The 22,495-nt window shown below is 40.3% G+C and overlaps 1 protein-coding gene across 1 annotated transcript in view; it reads right to left on the reverse strand.

Moving 5' to 3' along the window:
- Positions 1–7,152: 7,152 nt before the first annotated feature.
- The window catches only part of TSHZ2 (teashirt zinc finger homeobox 2), a 449,616-nt gene continuing 434,273 nt past the window's right edge, over positions 7,153–22,495 (reverse strand). Inside the window, exon 3 of the mRNA XM_034433026.3 lies at positions 7,153–21,535. The gene's annotated coding sequence lies outside the window, so the exon portion shown is untranslated. The remainder of the gene's footprint in view (positions 21,536–22,495) is intronic.

Genomic DNA, 22,495 nt, shown 5'->3' on the forward strand with positions numbered 1-22,495 from the left:
CTGATGAAAAATCCTCCCGGTCACGGCCGTCAAGTGCTCTTCTAAAGACAGCCGTGAATCCAGGAGGACGCCCAAGTTGCGAGCCCTCTCCGTGGGGGCCAATGATTCGCCCCCAATAGTCAGTGATGGCGTCAACTGCCTATATCGGGACGTCGGAAACCACAGCCACTCGGTCTTGGATGGGTTGAGCCTGAGCCTGTTCCTCCCCATCCAGATACGTACGGCCTCCAGGCACCGGGACATCACTTCAAGGGCATCGTTGGGGTGATCCAGGGTGGAGATGTACAGCTGGGTGTCGTCAGCGTACTGATGGTACTCCACCCCGAAACCACGGATGATCTCGCCCAGCGGCTTCACATAAATGTTGAACAGGAGAGGCAAGAGGACCGACCCTTGCGGCACCCCACATATGAGGGGCCTCGGGGTCGACCTCTGTCCCCCTGTCAACACAGACTGCGACCGGTCAGAGAGAAAGGAGGAGAACCACCGCAACACAGTGTCTCCCACCCCCAACTCTTCCAACCGGTGCAGCATGATACCATGGTCGATGGTATCAAAAGCCGCTGAGAGATCTAACAGGACCAGGACAGAGGAGCACCCCCTGTCCCGAGCCCTCCAGAGATCATCAACCAACGCGACCAATGCTGTTTCCGTGCTGTACCCGGACCTGAAGCCCGACTGGAACGGATCCAGATACGTCGTTTCAACCAGGTGCTGGGGGAGCTGTTGCGCAACCACACTCTCAACAACCTTCGCCACAAAACGAAGGTTGGAGACCGGACGATAATTTACCAACATTGCCGGGTCCAGGGAAGGCTTCTTGAGGAGAGGCCTCACCACCGCCTCTTTCAAGGCGGCAGGAAAGACACCCTCACCCAACGAAGCATTTATAATCCCCTGGAACCAGCTTCGTGTCACCTCCCGAGAAGCCAGCACTAACCAGGAGGGACACGGGTCCAATAAACAGGTGGTCGCGTTCAGTCTACCCAGAATCCTGTCCACGTCCTCAGGGGTCACAGGATCAAACTCATCCCAGATAACATTCTCAAGACCTGCCCCAGTCCCTCCCCCTGAGACTACCCAGTCGGAGTCCAGATCTTCCCGAATCTGAGTGATTTTGTCATACAGATACTGAACAAAATCCTCGGCTCTACCCTCCAAGGGGTCCTCCCGCGCTTCCTGGTGGAGCAGGGAGCGGGTCACCCTAAACAGGGCGGCCGGGCGATTATCTGATGACGCAATAAGAGCAGCAAAATAGTTACATTTTGCTGCTTTTATTGCCACTAGGTAATTCCTAATATGAGATCTTACCAGTGTCCGGTCCGATTCAGAAAGACTGGCCCTCCAACTGCTCTCTAGGCATCTTTTCCGGCGCTTCAACTCCCTCAGCTCCTCAGTGAACCAAGGAGCTAAATGAGATCGGCGCCGGGTCAGAGGCCGCAAAGGCACGACTCGGTCCAGAGCTCCAGCGGCCGCCCTATCCCAGGCGGCCACTAGGTCTCCAGTCGAGGCGTGTGCCAGAGCCTCAGGGAATGGCCCAAGCTCCATCTGGAACCTGTCAGGTTCCATCAGGCGCCTGGGGCGGAACCATTGAGAGTTGCTTCTCTCCTTGATTAGTTTCCACCCATTGCTTCTTGTCCTGCCTTCAGGTGGCTTTGGAGAATAGCTTGACTCCCTCTTCTTTGTGGCAGCCCCTGAGATATTGGAACACTGCTATCATGTCACCCCTAGTCCTTCTTTTCATTAAACTAAGACATACCCAATTCTATATGCACAGCCATAAAGAATGGATGCTAGAATGGCCTCCCCATGACTCCCCATTCTTTATTTCTGGGCTTATTCTCAGATTTTATCACCAGCCAACTGATCTTGGTCTGTGAGTAGAACCATTCTCCTCTCAATTTAACAGACTTGGAAAGATACCCTAACGGGCACAGGGTGATAAGCACTCCTGCACATTCTCATCCTGAGGGAGATGTGGGTGAGTAGAGCCCCATAAAGCACCACTTGCTTCATAAAATCAGAATACCCCACTTCTCACTAATATTCCAGAAGGTCATGGGAATGTTTCCTTTCTGTAGGATAAAGTTTATCCCATGTTACAATGGTACGAATGTCAGGTGCTTACAGGGGAACTCAATGATTGCATTGGCGTTACTGTAGACTGGATTACTTGATTTTGATTTTATAACTGATTTTGTAATCTAATGTAGTGCTAGTTGCTTAGACCCCAAACAGTGAGGTATATACTTGTAATAAAACAATAAACAGGACTGATACATGTTATTATTGAGAGCAAATGTCAATTGTCCTGAATATTCAGCCACAGGTATCACCGCCAAAGTAGCATGTCATCACCTGGTTTTAGTGTGTAAGTTAAACCATGTTTTGATGAGGAAGGCAGCTTCTCAGACTTTGCATTTTGCTGTACTTTATTCACTACGGTCATTCTACAAATAGGTCCCAAGGAAGATTGTCAGATATGAAAAAGCAACTCTTCAAGATATATTTTGCACTTGTTTGTCCATTGCAGTTAGCCTTGATGTAAAGGATTCATTTACTCTGGGAGTATTAGTGATGGTTTTTTTTTTTTTTACAAAACCAGCTCATCTGATTAGCAATCTAATGAAGAAAGAAGAAAAGATAGAAAAGAAGATAATCACTAGAACTATTTGATCCCTAATGGTGCAGCACAGGCTGATCATTTTTGTCATAGTTCCTTATATATTACAACAGCCTTTTCTGGTGCCCTCCTAGTAGATCAGGCTCTGGGATCTATGCTGGAGATGATGGGAAATGAAATATGATGTATCTAGTGCAGGGCTGTCAAACTCGTGGCCCGTGGGCCGGATGCGTCATGCGCTGGGCACACCCATGCCTGGTTTAGCATAGAGGGGAAAAAAATCACAAAATGTCACATGATGCTGCCGTGACAACATGAGTTTGACACCCCTGATCTAGTGGAATCAGATTGAATAACAAAATAATAGCGTTGGAAGGGATCTTCTAATCCAACCCCCTGATCAAGCAGGAAACCCTATTCCATTTCAGACAAATGGTTGTCCAATCTCTTCTTTAAAAACCTCAGTGATGGAGGGTTTGAAGGCATGTCCCTCAACAGATTGAGGGCAGAAAATTTCTTCTTAGTAGAATAACAGAGTTGGAAGGGACCTTGTAAGGCATCTAGACCAACCCCCTGCCCAAGCAGAAAACCCTACACCATTTCTGACAGATGGCAGTCCAGTCTCTTCTTGAAAGCTTCCAGTGATGAAGCTCCCACAACTTCTGAAGGCAACTTCTGTTCCATAGGTTGATTGTTCTCACTGTCAGAAAATTTCTCCGTATTTCTAGGTTGAACCTCTCCTTGATCAGTTTCCACCCATTATTCCTTGTCTGGCCTTTGGGTGCTTTGGAAAATAGGTTGACCCCCTCCTCTCTGTGGCAGCCCCTCAAATATTAGAACACTGCTATCATGTCTTTTTGGTTGGAGAAAGCTTTGATGTATTTCATTGTGTACTGAAGACTGGGATAGTTGGGTTACCTATCAGGATATCTTTTAGAAATGTCAAGCAGTAAGATGATGTAAGAGTTTTATTTGTGTAAATTAGCTAGCTATGTAGATAGATGATAGATAGATAGATGGGTAGGTAGGTAGGTAGGCAGATAGATAGATAGATAGATAGATAGATAGATAGATAGATAGATAGATAGATAGATAGATAGATGGATGGATGGATAGATATAATAAAAATTGCGATAAAATTGGATCTAACTTGACTAATGACCACAGTGACTTACAATCGAAATTTCAATACCAATTATGGTTATAAGTTGAGGGCCACCTGTCAACAGAGGCATTTATCCTAAAAGAAAAGACAAGGATGGATCTTAGGAAAACTGTATCTTTTCCATTTCTCCCATTTATCTGCAGTGAACAAAAAAGGAAGGAAAGAAAGAACAAAGCCCTGCTTTATCCCGTTCTGACTATTGGTTTTTGCTTCTGAATTCTGTAATGTGAAGCATTGCCCAATTCACTGAGAACATTAGGAGGAACAAGGAAATGATTAGGGAAACGAAGTATTAAACAGAGCCATTCATCTGAAATAGAGTAAGAGAGGGGAGAAGGCTTGGTATCTCAATCACACCTGGTTTATGGCCAGCAAGCCTTGAATTTGTGTGACAGCAATCCAGGGCCTGACACAGATTGCATCATAAATAACCCGAGTTCACAATGGTCAGAGAGAATTTAAATGAAAGAGAGGAAAGAAATGAGGAAACAAAGAAGTAAGGCCAGGACTGATGCTTTGACATTTAAATACCACAAAATAAAATAGGAAAAGGCTAGTGAAGCAAATTCTTTATTACATATCAACAACCCAGACTGGATAAAACTTCTTAAAACATACAAAGGAATTACTTAAACACAGCTCAGTTTTGGAAATTATTATTCATAATGTCTTAACAGGGTCTAATTATATGTAATGTGTCATTTATGTTGTTGAGAATTGTTGCCCATTGGGTAATACAACAAATAATAAAAAGCATTTTTCTGGGTTTTGCCCAGGGGTGCGCTGCTGAGGATTTGCAGGGGTTCAGGAGAACCTCTAGCTAAGATTCAGTGCAGTTTGGAAAACCCCCAAATATCACTCCTGGCTGGCCCCGCCCACCCCACCCTGCCCCTCCCTTCCCAGGAGTCCCCACGTGGCCTGTTTTGGATGTAGGTAAGTGCAGGGCATGTGCGGAGGCTTGGGGAAGGCAAAAAACAGGCCTACCGGAAGTTTGGGAAGGCCGGAAATGGGCCCGTTTCCAGCCTCTAGAGGGCCTCCGGAGCCTGGGGAGGCCGTTTTCGCCCTCCTGGAAGCTCGAGGAAAGCCTCCAGAGCCTGGGGAGGGCAAAAACGCCCCCCCCTCTTCTGGGGTGCAGGAGGCCGACTAGGCCATGACCACCATGGCCGCACCCACCTAGCAACCGGACAGAGAACCCCTTGCTAAAATTTTTGAAGCCCACCCCTGGTTTTGCCCCAAATAAATCACAACTTCTATTTTAAGACTGAGGGCTTGCTTGAATAGAAGGGGGTAAACTAGGATGATACCCAGCACTCTAACTGGCTTATTTATCACAAAGCTGTCAGATCCTATTTTTATTAGGGCATAACTGTCTACATAACCATGAATACTTTCTGAACTGCTATGAAATATGTGAAAGAGTTTGTGAAATCAGGGATGAGTTGCTTTCTCCAACAGCTATGTCCCGAATGAGTAATGTAATCTAGGATTCCCAAACAATGGTTTATAGCTAGAGGCCTGTGTGCCATGTGGGTATCCTAAGCCTTGGATTTGCTCCATCAAATACTCTTCCAGTTGTTACCTCATCATTCTTAATGTGGTAGAAGAGAGAAACAATGATTTTCACAAAAAGTAATTGTATAACACTTGGTTTAAATTAATTCAGTAAGTTTTTGGTCCTAATCAATTTCTTCATCTGTTCCTGCCTTTTTCTTGTCTTGGCCATTTGGTCATCATAAGACTAATCAATCAATCATGATCTAAAATCTTGCCTTGGTCCCTTATCCTTCTTGGAGTACAACCCTATCATGGTACTCAAGGATAAAATAGATAACAGACCTCAGTGACACCAAATTTGGACGAGCAACTTCCTCTGAAGATCTTTTCAACATTGGTTTGGCTGAGTATCTTGCTAAAAGTGTTGTCAACATTGCAAGAATTCTCTTTCCTCAAGGCTCTGTTGGGAGATTCCAAGCGCATCCAACATATCCTTCCAGGGCTAGAAATCACTTCTTTATGAAAACCTGGGATGCTGTGGGCATTTAGGCGACATTACTTGCACAAGAACCACACACCGTTTACCATCACATTCTGCAGTTGTGCATGCTCCACAGTCACTATTGCAAATCGTTCTTTCTTTTATGGTAATCTTTCTTCATTCAAAGCCTCCAAGGATAATTTTTAAACCAGTGAACAAGGGCTATTATGTAAGGAAATATGAGTCATAGAAGCACATCATATAGGCAAGAGAGTGGAACCATCAAGGTCATGTACTAATTGGAATAGCTTCAGTCCAAGAAACATGGAATTAGAAGAATGGGAATGTTCTATTTCCATCTGTGAAATGTTGTAGTGTACTATACCTAAAGGGAGCATTTAGGACAGTGCAGCCATGTTGTTTTCCCCAAGGAATCTTTCAATCCAAGTTAGAAATTTCATTCCCAACCTTGATACATCAATGCCAACCTTCATCAACCTGCACATCCTCCAAATACTTGGACTTCAACTCCTGGAATTCTCAGCACTGGCTGTATTGGTTTAAGCCGAGATCAATGAATTGAAATTCATACATCAGAAAGGCTGGCATAAAAGTTGATGTCATGCATTTTGGCAAAGAGCCACACCCTGTGTCCATGTTGTTTCGAAGAGGCCCTTCTATTATAACAGTTCTTCTAATGCAGGTGTTTTTCAAACTTGCAAATTTAAGATGTGTGGACCTCAACTCTCAGAAGCATGGCTGTCTGGGGACTTCTGGGAGTTGAAGTCCATAAACCTTAGAATTGCCAAGGTTGTGAAACACTAGTCTAATGCAACTTCTCCAACTTGACTTCATCTGAATATGTTAGATTAAGCTTCATACAACAGTCAAGCTGGTCAAGTTTTCATCGAGGCCAGGGAGCTGGGACAATTCTAGTTTCCAATCTAGGAGGGCACTAGGTTGGGGACAGGATCTCTAGCTGATGGGCAATCACTGTGTATTCATCCACAGTCATCTGTCCATAAGATGGGACATTAAATCGGGATGCTTATTACAAAGGCACTTAAACTGCCATCTTTAGACCAAGAAAAATGGCACCTGGGTGTTTCTGACAGGGTGCAGGTCAGTCTCTGTGCGTGACCTGTCTGATGCTTGATGTCACTTCATGCATTTAGGAAATGGAAGGGGAAAAAAATAAAACAAGCCAGAGAATAATTTTAGGCCTCTTGGAGAAGCAGTTATAAACTCCAGACTTTCTTTCTCAGGTCAGATGATTTTCTTTTTCTTTTTTCTTCCCCAGTCTCTAATGGAAACAAATGTGGGTGCAGAAACACACAGGCACACATGCGCACACACAGAGAGAGCTAGGCACAGGAAGAAATCAATCCATCAAATGTCATTACAGATTTATTAAGCCTGATGTAGAAAGACTTTTAACATTTTCAGAAAGCATAAAAAGAGCACTTCTGTTCAGTCTTGTGCTTTGAAAATCTAAATATATTTTTTTATCATATAAATAATTCTTTTCATGTTTTTAAGTGCATCTGTTTTTTTTTTTAATTATTATTCCTTCTTCAAATTTCCATTATACAATTGGCCCAAACTGAAGTCTGTCTCGACTGAAATGAAGCTATTTGCAAAGCTAATGATGTTGTGCAGCATGTCTACGGCAAGCCCGTATCAGTGAGATTTCAGAAAGGTAGTTCAATGAGGAATGCATTAAAATGAGGGACAGCCTCCAGCGAAATGATAATTGAACACACACCCAAGCCCTTAATGTCTGCAGTTGGGTTGCCTGATGCAAATTATGATAACATTTTAGATGGGAACAGTTGCTTTCCAATAACTGCCATGAAAAACAGACAGGTCTATCTTTTTTTCCCTCCCACCCTCTCTGCTACGGAGTGAGGAATGGACATGTTTCTATTTAAAAACAAATATATAATATATGTGTGTACATATTATTTTTTTTACTGTTGGAAAAGAACATTCAGGACTAAATGAGAATTATCTCTGCCTTTAGGACGCTACAATTAAAGACATCTGATTTGTTCAGCGATTCCATTTTTAATTACATCTATGACACTCGGGGCAATTTTATTTTCATGTGCGTATGGGAGGTGGAACAAGGTTTGAAGCATCAGTGGCAGCTGGATCCGTGGGAGGCAAAAAAAGTCAATATGACCCTCAATACCTCAAGAAGCTCCACCTAGTTTTACATGTGTTGCATAAAGGGGGCGGGGCTTCACCCCTGTTCCAGACACCATCTTGATATTTTTGACACACAGGTCCTTGCAAATTTATACAAGACAGCTAAATATCTTTCCCTCCAGCTTTACTAAAATTGTAAAGCTTTTACATAGGATGACGTTGTTTAATAGGAGCCATTGTTTTCTTTTTATCAGGAAAAAGTTATCCTCCAGAATAGGGAACTGGAATAATTCCCTTTATTAACAATTGGTTTTATAGAGAGACAAAGCAATTGAATAAAATGATACCCCCACTTTTTTTGGGGGGGGGAAAGGAATGTATTCAATAACTGCTGAATGAAAATATCTAACACTGTTTCTTTTCTTTTTAAAAAATCCCATTTATTTATGCTATTTACTACTACTTAGGCCCATTTATGTCAACACGGCAGGATGATGGTTCCTGAAATTTTATGTACTGAGATTTCAGAATCAATTTAAGATTTATTCTGGAGGAAAGTGTAGAGAAGTGTTCCAATTACAATGGCTCTTTTGTACTACAAATCCCATCACTGTCATCCATGTTACCCATTCATGATAGGAACTGTAGTCCAACAAATCTAGAGTTTGCCAGCTTCCATTAGGCTAGTTTATAGATTGCATCGTTTTAGATTCCTTTTGTACCGAAAAGAAGAAATATTTTTTTCTCTGAAAAAGCTAGAAATGTGTGATGATTTTTTTTCTTTTTTTAAAAAAAATCAGTAGGTGGTGCTATATTCCTAAATATTACATCCTTGTGGTTTAATTTTCTTCCCTTTTATTTTAACTATAAGGACCATTCATAATCATCAAACCAAGTGAAACATGGTTTTGATTAAAACAGCCTGTTGGCTCAATAATCTTAGTAATTTTAAAAACATCCTTAATGTGAAAGAACAGTACTACAATGTCAGCTGTGGCCTCAGGGCCCATTAGAATAGCAACAAAATAAATAAGAGGGAGAAATGTGAGGTCATGAAAACAAAATTAAGCTAATGTTTCAAATTTTGACAATTACAAATGGTTCTTCAGAGGAGACTTTCTCTCTCCCCTGCTCTCAGTTTTCTTTAAAGAGAAAAATAAAATAAAATAAAACCCAGGCACTATTAGATAAAACACAGAGAGGGTAATTGTACATGTTCCAATTGCTCAGGAGGGCTAAGTATGCCTTCAAACCAAAATTTAGGGCTTTTTTTTTCTTTTTTCCCTTCCTCCATTTTCATCATCACCAGAACTGGGCAGTTTCCTGCAAAGCTATCTTTTCCTCTTAAAATCCATTTTAATTTCTCATTGTGGAATTAACAGCTGATGAGGCAAGGAAAGACACCCGTGTGACTCAGCAGGCATAGTGGGCTAGAGGCGCTGGGGAAGGGCCTCTCTTGTTATCAAGGGTTTTCTTTGCGTAGGAAACAGAGACCAGCCAGCAGAACAAAAGATCCGTGTTCATTAACATGGCAATGGAGTTCATCATTTACAAATATGTACAGTACAAAAATGCACCAAAGGCTTCCATCTCCAGCCAGTTCAAGCTGCTGAGCGCACAGAAACAGCTTGCTTTTCCTTATTCCTACACCCCTCCCCTTTCCCAGATCCCCTTCCAACCCTTTGCCCCCACCCACCCCCACCCCAAATATACAGGCAATATAATCTATATACAGCATGCTACTCATAACAAAAATAGTGCAGACACACCAAAGCATTCTTACAGATGGATTGGCAATGATTTTGAGTTGTGGTGTGTGTGTGTGTGTGAGAGAGAGAAATGACTCTTGGAGGTTTCATTTGTATCGCTATTTTATTTTTATGAGGGAGATCTGATCTGAATGGACATTTGACATGTGTGTCTGTGTGGGTGCGTGTAGGTATCTGTGGATGTGCGAGAGAGAGAGGGAGAGAGAGGGAGAGAGAATGAAAGCATGTCCAGGGCTCCTAAACCTGATCAAAGAGGGAGTGGAAGGACCTTTGAGAGATCTTGCTCATTGAAGTCTAGTTTTAAGCACCACTGAGATGTCATCGAAAATGTACTAAAGATCCAGTGAAGAACATTCTTTTTTTTAAAAAAATCCTAGAATATACCTTGCTGAGATGAAAAGAGCTTAGTTGATTTTTACTAGCCTTGCCAGCAAAACTTTGTTTGCTTTAAACAAGGAGTACGCTTTACAAATTGTTCCAGACAAATAGAAAAGGGGTGAAATAAAAAGAGAATTTCATGAATGATACTATTGTCCTGCCTACATGTCCCAGAAATTAAGAACTCTGCATAGATTGACATATAAAATTTAGCATATAGAATAAAATCCTACACTCTGAAACAGGGATGCATAACTGTTTTTTCCACACTCCCAAAGAAAATTGGATGAGGACCCAACAAAGTTTAAATCAGCGTTCATTTCATCTATCCATATTTAATTACATTTAAATGTTAGGATTATGCAACCCAACTCGGAGCCAGTTTTATTAGGAAAATCAGTCCCATTTGGATGTCTGAACTGCATCAATTTGAGCGCCTTTAATTCAAATGCTAATATCTGCAAAACAAGTCCAGAATGGTCCAGGTAGAATAACATTGATCTGAAGGGATTACATTTGATTCAATAGTTCATTTGTTGCTTTGATTTGCAAACCCAATTTGAATGGGAAATCGAATTGAGTCTCTCTGAACTGACTCTTCGAATAAGCCTTATTAATATGATTCCTCTCCTCTCCACTCCCATGTAGTAATTTCATTTTTCTATCACAATTAAAATTATAGTTTGGAAACAATCCTTAAGAACTCTGGGATCCACACCCAAGACTTTTGGAGTCAGTCATAAATAGTCTTGGAGTTTGCATCTCTTCTCTAAAGAGATTTTTAGACCTCAGTGTTTTAGCAACTGTGACAGCTTTTCCCATTTTAGTGTCTTGCAGATTTGTTGCTTGTGAATTCCTAGAAGTTCCAATTTGAAGTGAGCACTTGCTTGAGAGAGGCTGTATCTCGTGTACTGTAGTAGATGCAAGAACATAGAAATATACAAAAAAAAAAAAAAAAATCAGGGTTTGTCTCTTGTTTCTTTTTCAGAAGAAAAAAGGAGAGGAATCCATTCTTATAAGGAAGTTTTTGTTCCAAAGGAAAAATCCCAAAATTTGCAGGGATCCTGCTATAACATTGAAAAGACCTTCAAAATTTGGATTTGGCTCAAGCACAAGTTAAGACTTTGGACATATACTTTGTATAAATGCATTTATAACAATATGGGGAATCCATCAATTTGTAACTCACTCCCGGCTTGTAATGTGGATCACCTAGCAAGGGAAATATTTGAATATATCTTTGTCCTAGCAAGACAATTACCAATATGTGAAGACTGAGTAACTGAGGGAGAAGGGTTTTTGTGGGTTTAACAGAACAGAACAGAACAGAACAGAACAGAACAGCAGAGTTGGAAGGGACCTTGAAGGTCTTCTAGTCCAATCCTCTCCTCAATCAGGAGACCCTATACCATTTTAGACAAATGGCTGTCCACTCTCTTTTTAAAAGCCTCCAGTGATGGAACTCCTCTTAGATGTTAACATTTGTCTTTTATTTAGGCAAAGTCTGCTATTGCAATGTTCTAAAAATCTTTGTTTTGGTCTGTCATCTCTCTTTTGTACAATTAAGAATTCAAGTTGGAACAAACCTAAGACTAGCATGCATCTTATTTCACCAACTGGAAATGTGGGTTGTCTCTCTCAAGGTGAGCCTTTGTGGCAGAGTTTTTAAATCTTAGTAACCTTAAGGTGTGTGGCCTTCAACTTCCCGAGGCTGGCTGGGGAATTTTGGGAGGTGAAGTCCTCACATTCTAAAAGCTCCTGAGACTAAAAACACTGGCCTCTGCCTTAGATTTCTTATTTTTAATTCTCCTGCAAGATCTGTTCATAATTATTTTATTAAATGAGAATGACTCCCATTTTTTTTTTTTTTTTGGAGATACATGCCACACTTTTCTCACAAGTCAAAACTTTCCAGAATATGAATGGTCGATAGGCGTCAGAAAAGGCATCCGGCCAGTAAATGCTCAGCTCCATTCAGTTGCCCCAATTCCAGCAATTAAAAGGCAAGAAATGCATGAAAGAAAGGAATTTACTGAATAAAATGTGGTTTCTACAGTTATAGATTATAACCCAATAACATGACTGGGATGAAGTACCATTGTATTCTGTCATTCCTGTTTCATTTAGGGATCACGTCATTTACCAATCACATTTTTTTTTTGAGGGAACCAAAAAACAGGATAGAGCTTCATGGAGAAAGAAAAACAAACATAACATGGCAAAATGACCTATAGATTTTCTTGAGTATAAAGAGAGATGGAGATGGCTTTTAAATCAAGCCACCAAGTACATATAATTTTCAGATGTCCATCCCATTTCTCTCTCCAATTTAAGAAATTAATATTTAACTGTAATTCCAAAGTAGTGGCTTGGTGTTTCTGCAAGACTGTGAGTAGAAATATAGATTCTGGGTCTTCTTCTATAGTACAGAAAACAGGAACCTATTCATCTTTTCAGAGTTTCCTTTACATCCAATATATCACCACAGCTTTGATATAACAAGAGGGATGTGGTGGCTCAGTAGCTAAGATGCTGAGCTTCTCAATCGAAAGGTCGGCAGTTCAGTGGTTCGAATCCCTAGTGCTGCATAACAAGGTGAGCTCCCGTTACTTGTCCCAGCTTCTGCCAACCTAGCAGTTCGAAAGCACGTAAAAAATGCAAGTAGAAAAATAGGACCTCCTTTGGTGGGAAGGTAACAGTGTTCCATGTGCCTTTGGCATTTAGTCATGCCAGTACATACCACGGAGATGTCTTTGGACAGCGCTGGCTCTTCGGCTTTGAAATGGAGATGAGCACCGCCCCCTAGAGTCGGGAACGACTAGCACATATGTGCGAGGGGAACCTTTACCTTTACCTATGATATAACAACTAGAACAAACATTAAGAATCAGGAGATCCTGTATTTCAATCTTACTATTGTTGCCTGGTCTGAACTAAAATATTTTATATCAACACCCAAAGGTGCTTTCTCCTATGAAAATTGAACCTGGAGATCAAGGAGTTGATAATCTGCAATGGACAAGGCCAAAACAGCAATAAAAATACAAGCTCAAAAGGTTTCAGGTGGATTCTGTGAGATCTCATGCAAGATAGCCAAATCATTTGTGATATCTTGGGAGACGCTTACAAAATTTCTTAAGATTTTAATGGGATGTTGCATGATGTCAGACTTCTTATATGACCTCTCAATAGGGTTTTGTCATGTTTACCAGCCATCGGATGAGGTTTCTCTTGAGTAATCCAACAGAAGTTGCCAACTTCTGATTTAGAGCCAAAATCTGCAATTCCACACTGAGATTTTCAAATATGCAGACTTTTATCATAGCCTTGGAAGACTTCTTTAAATCTAAAAAAAACCCCAACAACCTAGAATTGAAAAACATTTAAACATTTCTCCATGTTTTTCATTACAGTTAGTTCTGACGTCAGAGAAAAACAATATCGTTCTTCTCCTGTCTGCTATTTACTTACTTACTATTTCAGATAATGAAGGTTTTCAGTATCTGAAATAGTAAGAGGTCAAAGAAAAAAAAATAATGGCAGGAGAGGTTGGAATTTGAAAAATGTTTACTGTATTTATATGCTGAAATGCAAATTTTCTATAGCTTGTATCAGAATATTACAATATCCTTATGGCAATGAATCACATGTATTTTTATACTTCTGTTCTAAAGAGATAAGTGTTAAATATGTATTTATATTTATTATGGTTCATCATACAGTCAGTCAGATGTTTTGACTGGATTTGGCATTTTTATGCTTCTGAAGACCTAGGATAGGCAGACACTGTTTGATAGTGTTAAAGATATTGTCGCAGGATGTAAGCTGTTCCAAGTAAAGCTGCCTTTTGCAATTGACTGGTGGTGATTTTATAAATGCCAGTGATGTTCAAGTGGTTCTCCAGATGTTTTGGGATTGCACCCAATATGTAAAGTAACTACTATTATTACCATTATTACTTATGTGTACATTTTTCTTGTTGATGGAATTTGTTTACCCATTTGTGTAGGAAGGTGAAATTTACATTTGCTGTAAAAATCTAATTCTGCTAAGTGTATTTATATCCTAGTACATATGGTGCTTTATTTATTGCTACATAATAATAAAAAAAGATAATCTTTCATTTATATTGCTGCGAACATCTTTGACTAACAGTGTTCTATAGCCAGTGTAAATGGTTATAGGGAGAGATTAATATGTAACATTGATTTTCAGAATGACTTTTAATCTCTTTACATTTCATAGAAAAGAAAATGAGTTAATGTTGAACATACTTTTCAAATAACGAAGGTACTGTCATATTATTCAGAATTTTGTATATTTTGTAATAACAATGTGTATGTTTAACACTATACAATATAGGAAATTAAACATTCTGAGGTTATATACCCAGGCAACTGCAGAGTTAAACTGTTTTTCAGATGATCATTTAAAATTTAGCTTCATTTTAATTCTTCAGTCTACATTGTTTTAGGAGAGGTGATTTGATTACCGATGCTGGTAATTAATTGTTTGTGGATTGCTCTGGACTGTTTGTAGCTTTAGAAACAGGAAAGGAAAAATAAGAATGAAAAGCCTGGATAGTGGGCATGGCATTATCTGGAGACAGCAGAAAAAAAAAAAAGAGAGAGAAAGATTTGGAGAAGATCACAAAATACAAATTCCTGCAAATAGGAATAAAACGTCTGTGTCAAAGCAAAGCAAAAATAGTACCAATAGAGTTTTGTGCCTTGGTCCAATTCCAAAACATTTGGAGTATCACTTGAACACCATCAGCATTGACAAAATCACTTATCAGTCAATTGCAAAAGGCAGCTTTACTTGGAACAGCTTACATCCTGCGGCATCCATACCTCTAATATCATCAAACCACAGTTGCCTGTCCCCAGGTCATTGAAAAGGACTCAATCGCTGGATAAAAATGCCACACCCAGTCCAAATATCTGACTGACTGTGCAACCAACCATAACAATGACCAAAGAGACAATACCCTCAGCTGTATCCATGTGTTTGATGAACTTTACTTCAGCCCATTAAAAATGTTCTCCAGGAGTACAGCAAGAATGAAGTCATATCAATTCACTAGCTTTACTAAATGATCTCTATTTTAGCAGGCTCTGTATCTGAAGTTTTATAAAAAGTGCCCTTTGTATGATCACTGATAGCATATATATTCAGGGCTTCCGTTTATTTAAAATTCACTCCTCCAAAAATTCCCAAACAGGCAGCCTCCAGGAGGAGTAATGGATTTGTTTTCATGTAAGTAGTCCTTGTCAAAAAAAAAAAAAAAAAAAAAAGCACCATCCAGAATCAGCATTTCTTGCATATTTGAAGCCCCAGCATTTCTTCTTTCTTTCTTTTTATTTATTTATTTGCTTTTCGGAACAAAACGGCAGTGAGAATATTTACAAATTGACTAGACTGCTTTAAAGAGGTTACATCTGTCTAGGCTCCAATTTATTTAACACTTTCCCCCTCCCCCCCCAAGTGATGGAAATGAAGCTATAAAGTCATGTAGATGAGCCAATGCTGGCTATGTAGAGCAGCTGGTCATGGTATTACGCACTACAAGTAATTAGGAAATACTCTGAGATGCAAGTTATTTGCAGCACATTTTTTTCCCCCACCAATGTGGGCATGCAAAAAATGTGTGATGAAAGGAAAAGGCATAATCTAAATCTTCACTTTCCCACCTTTTTTATTTTACATGCTGATCAGGATAATGATAAAAAAAAAAATCTCATGTTTCTGAGTAAATCTTCCCAAACTGTAGATGCTGGTGACAAGGCTTTCTATTTTATTGCTGCATGAAAGAGTAAACAGCTTGGATATATAGTGTATCAATATGCCACTTACTAATAAGTAGGGATGCAAATCATAAATATTCAGCTGTTTGATCACTGTTTTTTTTTAATTAATGTTTTGAGGTTCTCTGATAAGAATAAAAGTGAGGATGATAATATTGAGCAGAGGCGGCTGAGAACGATGCAGTGATTTTCCCCTCGTATTACCTGATTTATATGACAGATAAACTATCGGTTCAACCAGGTTTGTTACAAGAAAGAATAGAAATCTGTGAGAGGGAGTAAATATTTGAGTTTAAGCGTATTGTATAATCCAAAAATGAGAACAATGTAAGGAAAAAGATCTAAGTTGAAAATTCTTTATAGTCTTGCATAAAGATTCGTGATCTGTGGGCAGCCTTTAAAAAAAATTCATTTTGAGAGATGGAGCCCAGGCCGGGGGATTGGGAGGGCCAGCAGGTTTCTTTGGTCATCTTCCTGAAGATGAATACCCATATCGTTGGATAAACCTATCAAGAATTAGCCTTGTGATTGGCCTGGTGTCCTTTTGAGATGAAAAGTCTGCTGCATTATTTTGGTGTATCTGTTCTGTTCTACCCAAAATACCCAACATCTATGGCCCGTTTTCAGACTGAGTGAAAAGGTGTAGTCTTATAGTTAATTGTATCTGGACCTGTTTGCTCCTCAAAAAAGGTTCACTCCAGTGGTGGAATTCAATTTTTTTTACTACCGGTTCTGTGGGCATGGCTTGGTGGGCGTGGTGTGGCTTGGTGGGCATGGCTTGGTGGGCGTGGCATGGGAAGGATACTGCAAAATCCCCATTCCCTCCCCACTCTGGGGCCAGCCAGAGGTGATATTTGCCGGTTCTCCGAACTACTCAAAATTTCTGCTACCGGTTCTCCAGAACCTGTCAGAGCCTGCTGGATTCACTCCAAATATAATCCACTCCATTACTACTACTCCTTATTTCCAAAGGGTAGGAAAGAGGTTTTGCAGTCAATGGTACATTACCTTTATCCCATTCTGAGAAATAAGATGGGTTTTAATTATGCCTAAACCATTAGTAGGCATTGCTCTAATACCTTCTGCAACCAGCAGATCTAGAAGCTGAATGTTTATTTAGAATAAAAACTGATGTTCTCAGCTCTGCCAATGTTGGACTGCACTAGACAGGGGCTATGTCTAATTAAAATCTTAGTGTACAATACCAAGGATGAATGCAGTATATGGAAGGAACACGGTCATAGCTCACCAGCCCTAGTTGAATGGGGATCCTGAATCTCACATGGAGGCTCTAAAGCAGGGGTGTCAAACTCACGTCGTCACAGCAGCATCATGTGACATATCGGGACTTCCCCCCCTTTACTAAACTGGGTGTGGGTGTGGCCAGTGTGTGACGCATCTGGCCTGTGGGCCGGGAGTTTGACAGCTCTGCTCTAAAGCGTCTTCTGAGACTTTCCTGTCTCCTGAAAGATTTTGCAATATATACCTACCATATCTCCCCAAGTCTGCAGAAGTTTTAAAGAACCCCACTGGTTTCGGATAATTTTGCATTGGATTGCATTGATTTATTTCCACCTTTTAGCCCCAGACAGATGCAGACCCAATGACAGCAACCAAGGAGGCCTCTTGAAGGTCAGTAGCATTCTCCATTAGTCAGACAGAAAAAGAGATGCACTCGTTGGTTTCTTCCTGAAGCCAATCTGTTTAAGAGGAAGTCTCCTACCTGTGCAAATGTTCTCAAGTCAAATTATAAAATGCATCCATAATTCTGCTGATCGTTGATGTTTCTTTCTGCAATCTTTACCTCAATTTTTTATTCTTTAAGATCTAGCTTCCTCATGATTATTTCGACATAAAGTTGAGTAAGGAAGGGGAGAGGCTGCAACCTTATCCCACTCCTTTCTCTATCTTAGGAAATAACTGCAGAAAGTTATCTTGGCATGCAGGTCATCGACATGAGGCTCAACTGGGGCAGCAATTGGCCAGCCTTGTCTTGCTCTGAAGCCTAGCAAGGTAAGCATGTCTGAACTAGGAAGGGAGACCACTAGTCAATCTCATGTGTGGATCGGGCAGGATCTGCAAAACTGCATGTTAATAATAAACCATACTTAATAGTGAGATGGTACAGGTAATCCTCGACTTACAACAGTTCATTTAGTAACTGTTTGAATTTACAATGGCACTGAAAAAAAGTGACTTCTGGACATTTTTCATGCTTACGACCTTTGTAGCATCCCTGCGGTCATGCAATTAAAATTCAAATGCTTGGTAACTAACTCATATTTGCAGCATCCCAGGGTCATGTGATCACCTTTTGCGACCTTCTGACAAGCCAAGTCAATCGGGAAGCCAGATTCACTTAACAACCGTGTAATTAACTTTACAACTGCAATGATTCACTTAACAACGGTGGCAAGAAAGGATGTAAAACGGGGCAAAATTCACTTGGCAACTGTCTCACTTAGCAACAGAAATGTTGGGCTCAGTTGAGGTCGTAAGTCAAAGATTACCTGTATATCAAGATTCTGAAAATCTTAATGTTCATTATTTGGCTGTAACTCAAAAACCAAAGTGCAAGGCAAATGGTAATGATTGCTATTATTCCTCCCATTTTTTACCTATGGAGACTGAAGCCCCACCCAAAAAAAGCAGATTTACCTGGAAACACCTTGCAATCTTAAGGCAGAGGCAATATTTTACTCAGAAGATCCTCCCATCTTTGCACAAAACCGCCTTGTTCTATGTCAATGTCATTTTCAACTCCTATCAATTACAACGTTATCCACACAGAAGTGCTTCCCATTAAACAGAGCCTTCATTCTGCATTGCATCAAGCTATGGCAATTGTTAGAAAGGCAATGAGTAGATCTTTTTTTGGGGGGGGGGTATGGACATTTTATGTCCCCTAAACCCCAAAATAACTTCGATAGCTTCCCACCTCATCCTAATACACACAGCAAAGCCCCCACATGTTTCTTCAGGACATCATTGAATTATCCCCAACTTGGCTCTGTGCAACTGAATGGCTTCAGAGGAAATCCACACTAAATGCATCAGTTTGTCTGTAACAGCATCTCGCCATCCACAGACAGTGGCCTGGCGCAGCACGTGAATTGCTTCCATCTTAACCCATCCGAAGGCTCCGTTCGTTTCCAGTTGAGCTCCGTTCGTTTCCAGTTGAGTAGGTTAAGCAAAGACAGACCTCACTGTTCTCAATTCACTTTATGATCCTCCTATCATAAAAAAATAATATCAGCACCTTGCTTTCATGTCAGGACTACATTCGAGCCGCTATTCCCTATGCTCATGAGTAAATCCCATAAAAGCTACTCGGTTGTGTTGTCGCTATTTTTTCCTTGTGGATGATTGATTGATGGATGAGTGCTGACACTTCAATGAAGCTATTTCGACTGCCATCTCAATCCGATGATGTGAGGGGTATATTTTCTGTCCATGCCTCATTACTTCAGAATGACATTCCTGGAACTTCATTTACCTTTTTCCCTCCTTCCCTCAAGCGCCATATTTTTTTCCCTCATCTCGGTTATGCATGCCATAAAAAAAAAGCAATTTGCTATTATATGCGGCATAAGGGCAGAATCTTTCCCTAGGAGGTAAATAAGGAGGGGATTTTCCCCTCTTCACCCCCTCCCCCGATTGTTGAATTTAGGGAACTTGTCAGAATTTCTCAGTTCCAATGGAGAAGCTTTCTTTTTTAAAAAAACCTGTTCTTGAAAACTGACGGCGACACAAAATGTGATGTGAACTATTTTGTTTACGTATGACTAGCTTTACCTTTCATTTCAGATGTTGTCTTTTACAGTATTTATTCTTCTAATGATTCTGTCTTCCTTCCCATGTATTTTTACGTGTAGGCTTTGGTTACAGACACAATTCACCTGTCTTTTGAAGAGCAAAAATTGCCCTTATTCGGTCTTATTTCTGCTTTGTCCTTATGCACAAGCATGTTTTCTCATAGGGGGTGGCATTATTATACTGGAAATGACAATGTGGGAAATAGAAGGTTATGCCTCTATTTAACCCCTACCCAAAAATGTGTTGTAGAATTTGCTCCATGAAAATGTCTTGGAAGGTTTTCTGAGTTGACTTAGAACCTGATTTTAATCTGTGTAATACAGTATTCCTGTTAATAATAACACATAATTAAGACATCCGTTAAAAATCCATAACGTTAATTTAATGGAGAAAATCTAATATGGTTCTATTGGAATTTTTACGTTAAATTAACTTTAACGGGCTTTTAATGGATGTCTTAATTAGATCTCATTATTAACGTGAATATTCCACAAATTAAAATCAGGACCTCCAAAGTTTTAATGGAAAAGAAAAGTTGAGAGGGACCATTTTAAAAACAAAACATTTCTCCCCTTTTCCTAGGCAATAAGAGAGTCTTTTGAACTTAAGCAGGAATTTTGAAAAGATACCAAAAGGCAATGTTTCTGATCATAGCTATCTAAAGAAGCAACAATAATGCCATGCACATCATAATGTTGGTTGCACAAAGATATCAGGAAGTGCATTGTTATCCATCCCCATCTCCTTCCACCCCCGGGTAAATGGAGTTTTTGTTATATTACAGAAAATCTGGGGGGTGGGAATCTCCAATCTGCCCCCCTTTTTTGATATATTGTATCTGGAATTTCTATTCCAAACCCATCGGAAAATCACCGGGCCAGGGAAAGTAGTCTACAAAAATATTCTCAATAATATAGGCAAGAGATGACTGTACCACAGTTCACTGTTTTTAGCACTGAACACACACAATCTTTGCTGGCTTGTTGAAAAAAATCCACTCCATTGCATACATCTTGAGAAAACAGAACAGTGGAGATTTTAAATAATAATCGTTAACAAGAGAGAGAAGAAAGACAACATGAATTATAGATGCAAAAAAACAAAAACAAAACCAGAAATCCGTGTTTTTTTTTTTCAACAAATCTTTGGCAGCAACATGGTTAACCATATAACTATCTTGAACAACTTGCTGGGAAGATTAACGCTGTTCCGAGGGTTTGTTTTTTTTTTTGGCTCAGAATCTGTTTTAACTTCATAATTCTTCTACTTACGGTGATGTATTGATCCCTGGTGCAATGACTGGATTGGGCAGCCCAGGTGTGGGTAATAGCTGCACTGAGTTGAAACATTTCCTTTAAACAAACTATCCCAAAGGAGTTATAAATAGGAAATGGACATTACCATGAAAAGCAAAGCTTCTAGTGTGACTGCATCTTGTGGAACATGCCTCGACATTAAACTATGAAGAATTGTACTCCTTTTTTTTTTCTTCCCCCCGTTGAGTGTTACAAATTGACAAAATAAGTACATCAATGTTTTCAGTCATTATCCTACTTCAGCGGTACTTTGTTTTACTGACAGCAAAAAGGGACAGTGGAGTTCAGACAGCCTTGGCGCAGTTTATCAATGAAAATCTAATATCGTCCATAAGCAGGGGAGTGGAAATCAATACTTCATTACCAAATTGTTAGTGAGGATGAAGAAGAATAGCTGGAGATTTTTTATTATTATTATTATTATTATTATTCTTTTGGCAGTCTTCTCTGTCCAGGTGGTTGGAAGTTCAATGTCAGAAGTGGTGCATCATGCAGAGGTGAGTTCAGAGCGGGCTTGGGAATTAAGGCATCGGTCCTGAAATTAGAAATGATAAAAACAACAATGCAAATAACAATGCATTCTTTCTCCCACCACCACCTTTAAGTCATATTTTGAGTTATGCACCATGAGTAAGGTGTCCGTTTTGAGGGGGGGATGCAAGTGGGTGACAAAATCAATAGGTCATCTCTTGAACGCTAAGTTGCTTAGCAATAGCAACAGCACTTAGACTTATATACCGCTTCACAATGCTTTTTCAGCCCTCTCTAAGCGGTTTACAGAGTTAGCATATTTCCCTCAACAATCTGGGTCCTCATTTTACCAACCTTGGAAGGATGGATGGCTGAGTCAACCTTGAGCTGGTCGGCATCGAACTCCTGGCGGTAGGCAGAGTCAGCCTGCAATACTGCATTCTAACTACTGCGCCATCATGGTTCGTCAAATATGTCCTCAAGGATGCATCCTACCATGTTTAATCTGCCCATGCTGGTGAGGTCCTTCTTTGGGATCAGAAGCCTGTTTTGTGATGATGCCCATTGATACATTTTTTTCTTTTTGGATAGTCAAGTTGGGGGAGGGAATGGGTTTGGTGGTTGACCAGCCCATGAAGTTCATACTTGTGAGGTCACTGGGACTTGAATTTGACTTGAAGGATAGTACTTTGAACCTCTTGGAGCCTGTTCTGCTGGTGCTGAGAGAGCAGAGGTTACTGGTGGATGGGCCCCAAGGATGAGGGGGTGCTGTTTTCTTTCCACCGCTCCCCTTTAATTCTTTTTCTCATTTTATTTCTTTTGGAGTTTTTTTGGGGTACCTACTTTTTCCTCTTTACTTGTGACCACTCCAAAGGGGTGGGGGTGGGGATTCCTCAAAAGGCAACTGGACTTTCACGGTTTTTTCTTTGAAAATGTTTGGCTTCTCATCCAAGAAGGTTCTTCCGTTCTTCATCCAAGAACTGAAGAAGCTTCTTGGATGAGAAGCCAAACATTTTCAAAGAAA

This window comes from Pantherophis guttatus, chromosome 3, assembly GCF_059756535.1.
Source record: "Pantherophis guttatus breed Tessera chromosome 3, ASM5975653v1, whole genome shotgun sequence".
Lineage (NCBI taxonomy): Eukaryota > Metazoa > Chordata > Lepidosauria > Squamata > Colubridae > Pantherophis > Pantherophis guttatus.